A 16,332-nucleotide genomic window follows, 5' to 3' on the forward strand; every position below is an offset into this window, starting at 1 on the left:
TCACAAGGACCTTTTCTGAAAGCTGTTTTCTAACTGTGTCACTGCCATCATGTGTTGTTACATGGGCCTGTTCCTCCTCAGGTGCAGGACTTAACTCTTTCCCTTGTGGAACTTCATGAGGGATGTGGCTCTAGCAGCTTCTAAGGAGCAAGACTTGATGTTCTTGTCCCAGTTATCTGTAGTATTTCTTGGAGATGCCCACTGATTAGGGAGAGTCAAGCACTTTTTTAGACAGTGCTGGGAAGGCACCTTTGTAAGAGCCAGGATTAGAACCAGCAGAGCTTCCTGAGTTGTCCCACGGCTTCTAAATTGTGCTTTGGGAGCTTCTGGGCCTTCTTGGAAAGTGGCTTTCTTGGTAAGAGGCCCAGGATATCAGAGAATGTCTTAGGAATGCTCTGAGAAAACAATAAACAAAAGGGCTCCGTGGTTTTGTCCCTCATTTATTTAGGTTTGTGTTAATTTTAACGCAAAACATAGGAATAATACCCCAGTTGTTCTGTCATCATATTTCTTTTTATTTTCAAATTTTCCTTAGTGATGACTTTCTGAGGCTTTGAAAATAGTTCCATCTCTCCATGCTGTGGCTGATCTGCCCCACTGCTGTATACAAATCATCAGACCTCTCTGGGATTTTTCAGAATCACTGTTCTAAATTTCCCTTAATCACCATTTCAAACTTCCCCAGCACAATAATTTCACCCTCATTCTGTGAAAGATTCTGCCTTACTCCATGTCCATTGGACAGCATACTCAGACATTAATTGGGTTGAAATGCTCATTCCTACTGTGTACACATAGAACATTAACTACAGCCTGCAATGGCAATTTTCAGTTCTACATTAGTATTTATTATATGAATAAGCCATTTCCTTTGTTGAATAGTTAAAGACTTAGTTAAGATAGAAAAAAAGTGATGGCCATTTTACATCAATGATATTGCTTAATTTTGAAGGTTTTGGTACAGATCAGATTTCACATTTTCATAGCACAAGAGCTTTTTTAAAAATATACTATTGTTGTTTTAAGACAATGATAGTGCCTCCGGTCTACCAGTCATTCACAGTGTTAAATTACAGTAATTTGATGAGTATTGGATCCATTTTGAAGATGGGTAAACTGAAATATGAAGTACTGATATTTTCAGAAGTAATACAGTAATCGGATCAAGAGAGGTCTTCTATGTAGACACAGAGGTAGCTCTTCCTATGACTAATCTAGTTGTCATAGAATCCTAGAGTCATAGAATAAGCTGAGTTGAAAGACACCCAGCAGTATCATCAAAACCATCTCTTGGCCTTTAGCAGGACACCCCAATAATCACATCATATGCTCAAGAGCATTGTCTAAATTCTTCTTGATCTCTGTCAGGCTTGGTGCTTTGAGCACTTCCCTGGGGAGACTGTTTCAATGCCCAGACATTCTCTGGCTCAAAAAACCCGTTTTCTGATATCCAGCCTAAGCCTCCTCTGATTCCACTTCACACGGTTTTCTTCAGTCCTGTCACTGGTTATGAGAATGAAAAAAATTGATACCTACCCCTCCACTTCCCCTCATGAGGATGTTGTAGACTGCAATGAGGCCTCCCCTCAGTGTCCTCTTCTCCAGGCTGAACAAACCAAGTGATCTCAGCCATTCCTAATAAGGCTTCCCCTTCATATTCTTCACTATCCTTTTGGCCCTCCTGACCAAGGTGGGAATCTACATTTCTAGGTCTACTAGGGAATCTACTAGGACTACAGCTGTAGTAGTAAACTAAAAGTGCTAACGCCCACTCCCTGGCACTTGGGAGGAACCAGCACAGGAGACTCATCTCTTTAATGATGACTTTTATTCTCCAATCAGAATCTTATATTTAGTCTGACTTTGGAACAGTGTCTGTCTTGTGCTAAATCCCAAAGCAAAGGAGTTTAGAAGACTGCTAATGGGCCCAGGACAAAACCATGCCAAAGACCGACCATCCAATCAAATTAACCGTATAGATGTATTGCAATGTACTGTTCAAATTTTTAATACAGATACCTCATCTTAGATATTCAAAGAGAGCTGAAATTTTATTAGAGTATTGCCACTTCAAGTTTTTGCAAATTATGTGTTTGGTGAATTAAGTAATGCCACATGAATTTGCAAGATGAAAACTTCTTTCAGAGATTGATTTACCAGACTAACCTGCAATAGCACCCTGAGGAACTCTGTGTAAGATGCCAACATTTCCAACACTTCTCAGTGAGAAATGAGCTAAAGCAGTTTAACATGAAGATTTAATGATTTTTTTCCTGAAAACTATTTAAATCTCAAAGCATCAGGGAATACCAGTGAGTGATTAATGAAGTCACTGATTATTTGAAAGGTAAGGCATTCAGATCTCATTCAGTCAAACAAAATATGTAAACAAAAGAAATTCTAGAAGATGTAACTAGCAAGGGATTGATTGGAAACTTTGCTTCGATTTGCCTCGACTGAACAGATTTTTTCACAAGATGTTCTTCCCGAAAGACATAAAAGACCACTGAAGAGTATTGACCATTCAGTAAACAAATGGAAACCACGGGTTACTTCCTTCCAATTTTCTTATTTTGATGATACTAATCCAGTGCTTATAAACTGCACCACACTGAGAACCACAGAAAAAAAAATTGTTATGATCTATATTTAAATAGAGAAATGGTCTTAAATAGTTAGAAAATGGAAATGCATTTCAAGCTCCAGTCTGGCATGCATTTGAATAAATGATATGAGAAAGATTGTCTGCATAATCTACATAAAATTTTGTAATTTATAAAACATTATATTTTGTAACAGCTCAGTTTGCTATTTCTCTCTCACACACACACACACACAGAGAGACCTCCAAGACTAAAGGTATAAGTTAATGTTTTCTAGTGATCTTGGTACAATTACTCATGCTATGCTGAAGATACCTCTCAAAAAAAAAAAAAAAAAATCATTTCAGTATGTGAAAGAAAAACCCATGAAAACACTTACAGTGATTCAGATTACTTACAAAGCATCCTGACTTACATTCTGTTCAAAGATAAAATAATTCTTTTCTCTTGCTTTTATATATTATATAATTAGGTTGTGAGTACAAAACAATAATAAATATAAATTTAGAGAGAAACACCAGACAGTTTTCTTTCCATTTTTTCAGTCTGATATTTTAGGCAAATAAAACAAATACCGTTTAAGGGCTTCCAACGAAAGAGAAAAACCAAAACAACTTAAAGTTAAAAAAAAAAAAAAAAGTTTGATATAAACATACAATATTGACTTTTACTAGTGATCTGAATCTTATGAATCATCAGAATTTCAATCTTCTGAACAGCATTTTAAAGTGTGAAGAATGAATATGCATGCTGTTTGATATTTTCCTTAGCAGTAAGTCAGCTCAAAAGACATGTGGCAAACTACTCAGTTGTGCAAATCATAGGAAAATATAGATTTTTTCATAGGAATCCATTAAAGTGTTTATATTTTGAATATTGAATCATATATATATTTACTTGGAAAAGACCCTTAAGGTCTACAAGTCCAATCACTGACCCAATGCTACCAAGCCCACCACTAAACTGTGTCCCTTATTGCCTCATCTACACATCTTTCAACTACCTCCAGGGATGGTGACTTCCCTAGGCAGCCTGTTCTTATGCTTAACTCTGTTGGTGAAGAAATTTTTCTTCATATTCAATCTAAACCTCCCCAAGCAAAACTTGAGGCTGTTTTCTCTTGTGTTTGTCACGTGTTGCTGGGCAATAGAGGCTGACACTCACCTGGCTACAGCCTCCTTGCAGGCAGGAGAGAGTGATAGCCACCCCTGAGCCTCCTTTTCCCCAGGCGAAACATCCCCAGCACCCTGAGGTGCTGCTCACAGGACTTGTGCTCCAGACACTTCTGCTGGGGATCTTCAACCCTTTATTGGTCTTCTTTAGACACTCTCCAGCACCTCAATGTGTTTCTCGAAATGACGGGCCCAAAACTGAGCACAGTACTTGAAGTAAAACCACACCAGTTCTGAGCACAAGATGACTTCCTTAGTTCTGTAGTCCATATTATTTTTGATATTTCAATTGCATCATATGTTTTTAATTTGAAGGTTCTAAATACCCAATGTTTTTCCCTAGCATTTTGCAGTATATTTAAATACTTTAAATCGTATACTATTTCACTCCTACTAGGTATAATATACAAAACATTTCCTCTTCCCCAATCATATAACAATCATTAAAATTGCAGTATTTAGTTGTTACCACTTCCAGTTATCAGTGCAATGTTCAAGTGAACTGCTAAGAGAAATAATTTAACTGGGCAAGAATAGCCAAGTGCTGGTCTAATACTCTAGGTACAGGATTCATTAAAGCCATAGAAGTAAAATGCTTATGATAACTAAAATGTGTGGATCTTGAACTCAGGACCAAAATATATAGAAATAATTGGTAATTCTGCATTTCTCAACATTATGATTCATTAAAAACATTGTTAACTAATAAAATAAACTTGAGAGATACAATTGCCATCTTCAAGATGTTTGCTTTTCCAACTTATACAACCTGAATATTGTGTAGATTTCTTTCTACCCCTTGCTTAATGATGTTCCAGCTCTAGAATGGCATGCAGATGTCACGGATGCTCAATATTAACCTCATGTAGAGTAGTAAACTGTACTCAGTGTTGCTGACTTTTTAGTTTGAGGCATCATGTAACTATCTTCCCTTCTCTCTCTTTGGAGGCAAACTAAGACCATGAATTCATATGGGACTGTCTTGAAAAATGAGTTACTAATCTTCGTAGTTTGCCTGAATAGAAGTCATTTGGAGCCCGTTATGTTGCATTTGGGTTCACTTTCTGAGGGATATTTAACAGCAGACCACAAAAATGAGATCCATACCCAGCAACATTCTTCCTCCCCAAGGATACTACCTACTTATGGTTTCTTTGTCCTTATTCCCATCCATGCTACAGTGCTCAAATGAATTCCTGGCTTTGTTATCATTTGACTAGCAAGTAATGAAAAAAAATTCCATTTAATGACAATTTAATTTAATTGTCTCATCAGTCAAATTCTTGTCTGTTAGATCAAAACTGGTTTTATCCGTTTATTCATACACTTAAGAAAAAGCTTTCTTCTATACAAATATCGTGAAAAGTAAGAGTAAAATTATTAAAAGGTCTCAAAACATTCTAGAATAATTATTGTCTCTAGATACTGCAGGCTACATACATACGCTTTCTAACCATGTTTTATATATTCTTCTTAAATAATAAGTAAATAATATAATATTTCTAAACCCCATGAACATTTTGTACTCTCTATTTCAAAGCACAGTCTTCAAACAGTGGTACATATTTAGCATGTGATTTAGATTTAGATAACATGATTGCGTTATTATCAGCTAGGAATATAGGCATGAGGATAAAAGTTCTTAGGGGTAAATTCTTCAGCAATTATACAGGACATGGAAATATGCAGAAATCTTGTTAAATAAAAAATAATATGTATAGAATCTGGGTAATAGTGGGGAGGTCTGCTTTGATAATATGTTGTACTCTGTTGTCACCTTTTTTTTTTTTTTTTTTTTTTTTTTTTTTTTTTTTTTTTTTTTTTTTTTAATTTAAAAGCATTCTGGTATTCCCAGGCAGAAAACAACATTTATTCCTTACTTAAGGGGGTCTTGCATATGAGCTATTCTTTGTTTTAGAGATGACACAGTTTTGTGTCATGTGTAATCTTTACATTCCTTTTTTAGATTCAGTTTTCTGTCAGGTATGTTAAATTACTAACCATCAACTGCATATTTGATGCTGATGGCTCTATGATGACTATCAATCTGTTTGCATCAAATTAACCTGGCTCAGCAGTCATTGCATCTGTCACAGAGAAGTGAAACAGAGAGGGCTTTCTTTGCAGGAAGGGACAGTATTTTTTAGTGTGCACAGTGGGTTATTTTTGGGCATGCATGTTTTCATATTTTTCTGGTTTTAAAATAATTTAATGTTGGCTCTTCAAATTGTGTAACTTAATGTTTTATATAATACTCTTACATATCTATTTGTTTCAAAAGGAACTGTTAGAAAATTACCATGTTTAAATGCCATTAACCTTTCAGATCATGTTTACTTTAACCTCATTGCTAGAAATTATTTTTATTATTGTCTCTTCAAGTTTTTTTCCCCTGCTCCAAGCTACTGGATCATAAGCAAAATTAGTGTGTTTTAAAAAGATCTGCTTGAAATATTCACGTTCCTCTTGTGTGTGAACTGAAAATATAAAAGGAGGATACAATCTGGACAAAAAGTCTGAAGAGATCAAACTCTTTTTCAGTTATGCAAAGTCTAGGACTATACTTGAAAAACCCATGCAAAATTATTAAGCCTTTTGAAAGCTCTTCTGTAAGAAAATGCTATTCTAACTTGAATGGAATCAAGCAGACCAATAAAATGGAAATAAGTTTCTACTTCGATATATAATCACATAATAAAATATGTAAGTCATATGAAGAGTGGCTGAAGGAGCTTGGGGTGTTTAGCCTCAAGAAAAGGGGTCTCAGAGGAGAGCTTATCACTCTGTACAACTAGCTGAAAGGAGGCTGTAGCCAGATGGGGATCAGCCCCTTCTCCCAGGAAAACCAGTGATGGGATGAGAGGACATGGCATCAAGCTATGCCAGAGGAGGTTCAGGTTGGACATCAGGAAAAATTTCTTCACTGAAAGGGTGGTCAGGTAGTGGAATGGACTTCTCAGGGAAGTGGTGGAGGCACTGTCACTGGAAGAGTTCACGAAAAAAATGGACATTGGATTTAATCTTGGTTTAGTTGTCAAGGTGGTGTTTAGTCAAAGGTTGGACTCGATCTTAGAGGCCTTTTCCAACCTTAATGATTTTATGATTCTATATACTGATAGCAGAATATTTTATATGTAAAGATACCCTTGAATCCTCAGTTTCCAAATTTATAAAAATAGAGAAAATTTTCATCTTTTGTTTGAATATATTACCTCAAATTTGATGGCATTTGAATACATTTAGATACAAAAATTGGGCTAAACTCATGTAAAGAAGATGTGTAGGTACCCTCAGTAAACTGTAGAGATACCACAACCATCTCTAGAGAGACAGAAAACATAGCCTAGTCTTAATTAGTCTAACCAGTTTGGCCTACATCTAAATGTCTTCAGTTAGATGACTGGAATTCTCTCTTATATTTCAGTCCTCATATTTGTCAATGAGAGCCACGTATATCTTATGAGGATCTGAAGTCACTGCAGAAAAAACAGCCATAATAATAAAAAAAAAAACCTTGAGTCAAAAATGTGTTGTATTTTCTGCCTAACTGGTATGGCTCACTGCATCTAAGGCCATCAGAGTGATTTTATGCCCAATGAACACTAGCTGTGGATACTGTGTGTCTCCTCCTACGTAAAACAGAAAATTTATTTGCCTTTTGCCTTTGGATGTGTCCCAACACACCTTATTGCTAGTTTCAAATAATTCCAATGTGCTGATAGTAGGTGTTGGGGAATATTAAACAGAAAGTGAACAAAAAGAAAAATTCAATTTAAAAAAACCCAACTTATTGACATCTTAATCAAGTGCTTATTTTATTGTAAAGTCAGAGTGAGAAAAGTCAAACTGAAACTGGTAAGATAAAATCATCATGTCTCATGAATAAGCTACCATTTTTTATGCATTTGCTATGATACATTTGACTCATATATATTGGCTTTGTTACACTGAGAAAAGATGATTTATTGCAGTAGTTAACTTCTAGTATTTGTTGAGAAAAGGGAAAAAACCTCTCTCTATTGAGAATATTATTATGCTCTACTAGTATTATAAAATACCAGTTATTGAAGCCATAGTTATTTCACTAAAGTCCTATAGGATTTCGCTCAACAGAGTGAAACAATATTTCTTTACTTCAAAAAAATGAACAGAAATGAGAAAAACAGCAACCCCCCTCAAAGACAAATGGCTATGTATATATGGATTTTATTAATTTTATGATGATTGTATAGAAAGTTTCTAGTTGTCACATTCTCGGATGTAGTTTCTTTTTTCATTCTAGTACTGCTATGGTATCCATTCAAATAATATGGAAATTGGGTTAAAAATCTAGGTTTTCTTCATCAATGCTCTAAAGCAGGGGAATGCATTTATATGTTGTACAGACATTAAATTCAAACCTCTGTCTTTGGATTCTACATGCATGTCTTTAAAAAAATTTAAAATGAAACCATGAGAGATAATGCTTAGATATCTATTTTGAAGAAACTTGTTTCATGGCATTAGAAAGTTTTACCCAACACTTGTCTAAATTTTGCAGACCAAAGTGATGAGACCTAAACAGTTTTCAAGAGGAAATTCTTCATGAAAGTACAGCTTAGTAATTCTCTTTGAGCCAAGAAGGACTTCTAGACCTTTGGCTTAGGCTTCTGAACTTCATTGCTTCCTACGTTGCATATCTTTTTTTGATGTTGATTAGTGCTTTTGATGTTTTTAAACAGACATCACACCTTTCTTTACCTTTCTTCGGACAAACTATCCAGGTGAAATTTTTATTACTTATTTCCTGCAGTTGTTCCCTCGTGATTATATGTGGGAAAATAAAAGAAAAAGGATACTTTAACAGCTTTCAAGTAGCATATTGAAGAAGGATTTTTAAAAATTATTTGCAAATTGGGCACTGTGCTATCTTATAGATTACTGTCCATCTTAATAGCAATGCTTCTATTACTACTTCTGATTTCAGAGTACTATTTCATAGTAGATTTCAGAATACTAAAAGTGTATTTTTCAGATTATTTTTACAGATGTTCTGTTTTTCTAATATTTTTTTAATAATTTTTAGTTTGTTTACAAGCCAATCTGGATTTATTTTTCTAATTAAGTATTTGCATAATAATAAAACCTTTATTAAAACTGTTTCTAAATTACTACAATTCCCTATCTATTTATATTCTTAAATTTGAGTACATTTTGTCTACCCTGATTGCTCATTAAATACATGACTTCAATAAACATCAAAAGCAAATTGCTGAGCATTAAAAAAAATCATTAAAATGAATAAAACCTAAATCATGTCTGTTTGACTCTCATGAGTTCTGGTGTAACAGTTGCCTGATTTTATATTATAACCAAAAGCAAAAGGCCATGCAGAAGTGACATAGAAACTTTCCTTAACTTAGATTTTTCATCTCTTAGGCTTCAAAATTAAACAGGCCTCTTATTATTTTCCCCCAATATTCTGCCTTTATAAATTAATTTATGTGATTTAGTCTTTTGATCCTGTCTGCATCCGTTGCCTGTTTTTTGGGGGAGGTGGAATAGTAGTGTATAGTTTGACAGTTCTGTACAGACATACAAGTTGTCTCTAAAAAATAAAAGTAATGCTAGCATGGTTTTCTTTTGGTCATATGATTTCTCTTTATGCCAATGACATGCAACAATTACAGCAGTGTTTAAAACATTGATATGAGAAAATGTAGCTCACTTTTTCAAATATCTGTGCACAATGATACTACATATGCATTGTGCTTCACTGATCTAACTACCTAAAGAACAAGAAAGGTGCACAGCAGAAGTGCATCTTACATGAATTTGGTGCTTTTTAATAGCTTTTAAATTGTTTAGATTCCCTCTATAGCTGACGGAGAGAGCCAGGCCACTTCAGAACGCAACTTGTCCCATCTGAAAATGTTTTCAGAAGTAAATAGATGGGTATTTGGAATGTCTACTGATGCTTCATTTGCTATGGAGAAAGCCTAGATAAACAGAACAGGTAAAAAAACTCCCCAGCTTCTAACAGTCATAACTGGGGAATATAAATCTTATCTGTGGAATTTATATCTTTCACAATGAATTATTTTGTGTTTGCTCACATAACAGCAATTTGCTTTTGGGTGAGGGGGTGCTGGTTTTTTTGGGTTTTTGTGTGTTTTTTTGGTGATAAATAGTTATGACCAAGAAAAACAACGAACATAGGCGCAAAAATTCAGAAAAAAACCACCCCAAATACTATCTACAAATGCCAGATCCAATCAAACTAATTTTTAAAAATTTTAAGTACATGTTTTTATATATGAGCATCTGATGTCAGCTGACCTCTAAGTTGTTATTAGAGTGAATATATCACCATATTAAATAATAATGATGAATATATGCTAGTCAAGCATAGGAGTATCCTTTTAACTTTCATATGTTGCTTTGAAAGAACCCCCTGCCAGCATTTGAACTAGAGTCATCTCCTAGATCCTCAAGTTTATCAGGTTAATGAGAAATGGGAATATTTCTCACTCTTTGCATGTTTGGTATGGTGAAATCCTGTAAACAAAAATCTTCTTCACACAAAATGGTTTAGAATGGAATAAAAACTTTTGAATTATTAATTTGAACCTATTTTCCAGATTTTTAGAACTAAGGTTTTTTCCTAAACATAAATCCCCAGAAAATTTGGAAAAGACAGACCTCTTGTGTTCCCTGTTAAACTCCACTGCAACTACATCTATTCCATACCTCGTGGGATATTTTGTAAGATTACATTCAGCACAAGATGTGTAAAGCACAAAGCTAAAAAATAGATCTAAGTTTCTAGATATTTTTAGGCATCCTCTATACAACTATACACAAAACTATACTGGGTAAAAAATGTAGTAATAAACATTCACATAATCAATGAAATAGGCAAAACTAAACATTTCTTCAAGATGTGTATGACAATCTATGATTTAGAAATGGAAATTGTTTAAAAATAGTTACTCCCAGGTGAAAACAAAAAGGAAAGATTCAAGTATTGAATACAAATTACTATTAAAAACATGAATTCAAACCATGTTGTATCTGAAGTTAATGTCAGCTTTTGAGGCAAGAGTAGATGATGCTTTGAAGGTTTGAAAAAGGAGTCACCAATACCATCAATAATAACTAAAGAAATAACTAAAGAAAACCCTACACATCTCCCCCCTCCCCCCCCTCCCCCCCCCCCCCCCCCCCCCCCCCCCCGTTGTTGTGCTTTATTTGGGTTTATATTGTATTTCATTTTTATATTTGGTTTGGTAATGGTTTCTTCTGTACCACCCCGTTCCCTTGGAAAATGTAGGTTTGTCCCTCCTTCTCCCTGCCCATCCTCCCACACTGGAATGTAACCCAACTCTGTTCCACTCCCACCTTATCCCTGATTGGGTAGTGGCTTGTCCCTGCCTCTAGCCCCATGCCCCTTGGTACAAGCAAGGAGACCATGTGGGAAAAGCTATCTGGCTCTTGGGACCAGGACAGGGACTGGACTGAGCTCCAGACTCTGCGGGGTCAGGACACCTGAATAAAGCCATGATTCCCCTCGGACCAAGGGCGGACTATTTCCTTTTGCCATCCACAGATGCCTGCTCTCTCTAAAGAAAAAGGTTTGCAGCCTCTCTGGGATCTTTAAGGGCCTGAAGGGAAAATTCCTTCTGGCGAGGTTTCTCTCTCAAGCTAGCTGAGGAAAAGACAGAGCTGGGGCTCCAGGAGAGAGAGAGAGAGCCACTTCACTCCCTCCCCACTCCACCCACTTCCCCAGTGATAGACTAAAAAGAGTAACAAGAGTTTTCTCATCCTGTTCAGGTGATGCTCTCTGTGCTTTCTACATAACTGCTTGTGTACTCAAATTATTGCTGTTATAATAATTTCTTTTTTCTAACACTAGACACTAGCTCCTACAACTTCACTTTTATTTTAAAGCTTCAAAGGCAATTTGAACTTTTAGATGTTGGCCACTGATTTTAAAAATATGTGTGCTTTAACATGTCCCAAAATATCTCTGTGTCTTTGTATTTCATCAAAGATTTTGTGCTTCATTCCCAAATGGAGTAAAGAAGATTTGAAAGTTATATTGCTATACCTTATAGAATGGAGATTTTCTGATATGTCAATATGGTAAACACTGTGTAAATGATAAAATTTAATGTGACATACTTTGTGTCAAGATCTTTATGGAAAAGGAAATAAACCCACTTTCCTATTTGACTGCTTTATTTGCTAATCATTCGTTCCTCTACCTTTTAGCTACGTGAAGGTATCTATGCTTAGGCAGCAGGATTTGAAAGCTTTCCATTAGATAGAAAGACACTTTGGACAGGTTGCAGCTCCATAAGCTGCAAATCTTTATTAATTATTGCTTAGTTAGATCTAAGTAACTATTGAACACGTTTTCTTAAGTCTCTCCTCAGAAGGCTAGGCAAGTGTCCTTCTACTGCGGGCATAAAATATAAACCCCCCACAACTAAGCAGTTAAATAGGATTATTACATGTTTATTTTAATTGCCTTTTTTTTCCTTTACTCACATCCAGTTTCCTTCTCTACATCAGTAATTTTAAAGTAGACAGACAGTACCAAAATGTTGGGATTTAATATTGGTAACAAAGGTGTCAATTTTTGCCTACAGCCCTCTTTTCTCTCTAGAGACTACTTTAAGGTAGATGTTCCTGGTCTCTGTTACCCAAAACACTTTGGCCTTGTTCATTCCCTCTGATGATATGCTCAGGGACTTGCAGCCCTCAGATTTCCTCACTTCAGAATATAAAGGAGGATGCTTTTGGATAGACTGAAAAGGCTCCATCAGGCCCTAAGGGAAACAAGTGGTTCTTTTGCAAACTTTGCAGATTATCCTGCAGATATGGTGTAACTGAAATCAGATTTTCATGCCTTAGAGTTGCTTACTATCTCTTACACAGGATATATAAATATTACATGCACAGTGACTAACAGAAGCAATCAAACTGAATCTGGAACAGTGTTGCATTAATACAGGATTCTGTTTTCCTTAAGTATCTCAAATACTATTCCAGCATCAATACCATCCTCCAAGATAAAAGTTTCTGCTCAAAGTGAATTGCAACTGGCAGCAGAATCTGTCACTTACTGTCAATATAGTCTATGAACTTGAAGTACATTGACATTGCTTTTGATCTAGAGGTTCATTAAAGGAAGAGAACAAATCAGGGATGCTTTATCACTTCACTCTTTCTTTTATAATGTTTTATAAATAAATGGACTCTCTCATCACATTATCCTAAGCTAACCCGCCAGCTGATGCATCTTCCTGTAGTTCTGATGTTCCAGAAGGAGGTGGCAGCATGAGTTACTGTCTGAACCTCTGCACTTGGGAACTAACAGAAATTAAATCCTGATGCAGTGCAAACTGAGGCAGTCTGCACATCACTTCAATCTAATGCTGAGTAGAAGCACCAGGGAAGTGCCATGGGCATTATGGAGCTTGCTTCCTTCATGGTCCAAATGAGATTGTGCCACGGCAGAGATAGTGATTTAGTGATTTATGTATTCCTGCTTATAGCATGTGTCAAAATGTAGAATCTCTGTTGTTTAATATTTATGTCCTAGTCACAGTATTTATATTAAGACTTCAAATACTCTAGAGAATATCCTGAATGGCATCCGCTAGTGAATTTACCTGTGATTTCAGCATGTGATGTGCTACCAACTGCAATGGTAGCACATGCTGAAACCTCCATCTCTCTTCAAATCAATTAATAAAACAAAGGAAAAAACAAAACAAAACTAATGCCTCTGTAGCAAACTCTTTGTGAGAAAATTTCTTATGCTTCATAGCATGAGATTATAAAGAGAATAGGCTATAATTAATCATAGGTGTTGTACATTGTTGGGGGTTGGGTTTGTTCCTTTTTGTCTTAAAGAATTTTTCCCCATGAGTTACTAGGAAACAAAGTGCTGGTGCTTAGATGGTGCTTGACCCACACAAAAGATGTGGCCAGGAGGGAGAAGATCACATGAAGTTTGGGGGAGGGAAAAGGACAGGGCTGGGGGAGCTGAGGGTTCACTTCCTGCTCTTGGCATCAGAGAGGACAATTGGGCTGCTGCTTGCTGCGTGAGGAGTCCACTGTTAACGGAAGGTCTGGTCCTGGGAGTTCTACCATCATCCATCATCTGCTCGTGTGCCCAGGAATTTGGAGCCCCCTTCGCCTGCCCTGCTGGAGCTGGGCCAGCCCCATCCAGCCGTTGCGTCTTCTTCAGTACTGCTCACTTTGCTGGGACGCTCCCCTTACCTGCCAAGACATTCCCCCGTTTGCTTGCAGGGGACCCTCACCATTCCAGCCACCAGCCCAGGCGTTTCCACCATTCCAGCTTGGCGCTCTCGGGGTCCCAAGGGATCAGACTGCCCCAGGCTTCTGTGAAACAAAGCCCCTCTGAGGTTCCTGGTTCTGTTTATTATTAATGCTGTTTGCCTTGTTATACTTACTAGTAAAGAACTGTTATTCCTTTCCCCATAGCTCTGACTGAAAAGCCTCTTTAATCTTCTAAATTATAATAACTTGGAGGGAATGGATTGGAATTCCCCACTCCTAGAGAGGCCCTGCCCCTCCCTAGCAGATACCTGTCTTTCAAACCAAGACATACATAAAGTTACTTCAGTTTTTTTTGGCTTTGTGCTTTTTGAATTCTAAATTAAGAAGATTCTTTTCAGTGTAGACATAGGCTAGGAAAAGCTTAAATTAGCAGAACATGTAAATAGACAAGAAGAATGGACAAGGTGTTGGTGGGGAAAAAAAAGTCTAGCATAAGACAAAAAAAAGGGAAATGAGTTTTCTCTTAAATTTGAGCCAAAGGTTTTCAAATCTTGGAACAGTTGAGTATGCTTTACAATCTCACCTATTCCAGTGACTCTTGCAATTGCATCAGATAGTATTCCTTAGCTATATTACTTTCCTCACAGCAATTGAGCATCCAGGACCCTTGTCTTCAGGAAAGAAAAACCTTCAAAACTTCTGTATTGAAAAATATTTTTTTTTTTTTTTTTTTTTTTCCCTAGAAAAAGATAAAGTCATATGTCAAAAGCAGAAGTCCCGGTGGAGTAACTTAGTTCCCAAATCAATGTACCTTTCCTATATAGTGCAGGTGTAATCCCACACATGAGCTAGGTGCTAACCTCCACTGAAATGACTGAGAGACACAATTAGTTTTGTGTGTTTTACTATTTTATTTAATAATTTCATCAGTATTGTTTATTCCCTTGATGCTGCCATAAATGGAAGAGAAACCTACGCATATTCTTTTCTTGTTTGGTGACTGTAATATCTACAGAAGAAGCCGTATGACTTCATTTACATATCATGGAGATTACTAACCACATCAACTGCAACACCTCTCACGACATTTCTGGACCTATATTATTTCATTGCTTTAAGCAATCTCATTAATTATTTTACAACAAACAAGGGCTAAGGTTTAGTCATATAGACATACCATAAGAGCAATTTTTAAAAGGTCAATTATATTTAGCAATCTCAGCATTCTACAAGGCTATTGCAGTTAAATCTAAAGAAAGATAAGCCAACACATAGTAACAAATGTTGGGTTAAAACCAACATATTGACAGCAGAATTTGAAACCAGATTTTTCTTCTGGAAGGAAAACATTCCACATGAAGATAATTTTAAAACTGAAAGTGAAAGAAACTGTGTATGCAATCATTAACCTCTGGAAACTAAAACTTGAATTTTTAAGAATGACAGTTGAAAATTTTCTGTTTCAATTAAGCCATTAAGGAATAATCTTTTAATTGCTTCCATACATTTTTTTTTTTTAAACCATGTGATCATGTTTGATTCTGTGTAGGTTATATTATAAAAAAGAAGATGTATTTTACAAGAAGGCTCAAAAACTGCAAAAAGAAGTTTTAAAAAAAATCAGTATTTTTCTCAGAAGAAAAAAAAGCTCAACATTGAAAATCAGATAAAGTGTAGCAATACCCAACTTCATGTTCCTGTTTTAAACATCAAGGATATACTTTAGAATTCAGGTAAGCTATTTTATTGAATGTCTTTTGAACTACTGCAGCAACATAGCACAAGAAAAAATCAGAAAAGTTCCTGCCTCAAAATTCACTGAAGACATCTTTCACTATAAGGTAGACATTGTCATTACATATTAATAGAAACAGATTTTTCTTTAAAACTTGAGTGCACAGTACTGCAAAGTACAAACCTTCCAACCACAGGTACAAAAATGTCTTGTTAATGCAGTATTTATTCTTTTTTTTTGCTCGGTAGATGTTTTCTCCCTGTCTGTAGAAAACTGTTCCTCCCTCCCTAGATAAATGATACTAAGCGACACTATAAAGACATTATTTTCTTACCCTGAAAAACCTATTTTTTAAAATTTTCCTCTTAGCAGCAGTAGTAGAAGATTTTTTTATGATTTGTTCTATTTATTTCTTGCATCTTCATTCTATAAAAGTACAAAATCCATTAATGATATTGTCATTATTTTTATTGTCCAGTAAGTCTTTTTGAACTTACATGACTTCTGAGGTAGGATGCCTGTTCTGCTG

The sequence above is a fragment of the Hirundo rustica genome, chromosome 1 (genome assembly GCF_015227805.2).
Source record: "Hirundo rustica isolate bHirRus1 chromosome 1, bHirRus1.pri.v3, whole genome shotgun sequence".
Taxonomy (NCBI): Eukaryota; Metazoa; Chordata; class Aves; order Passeriformes; family Hirundinidae; genus Hirundo; species Hirundo rustica.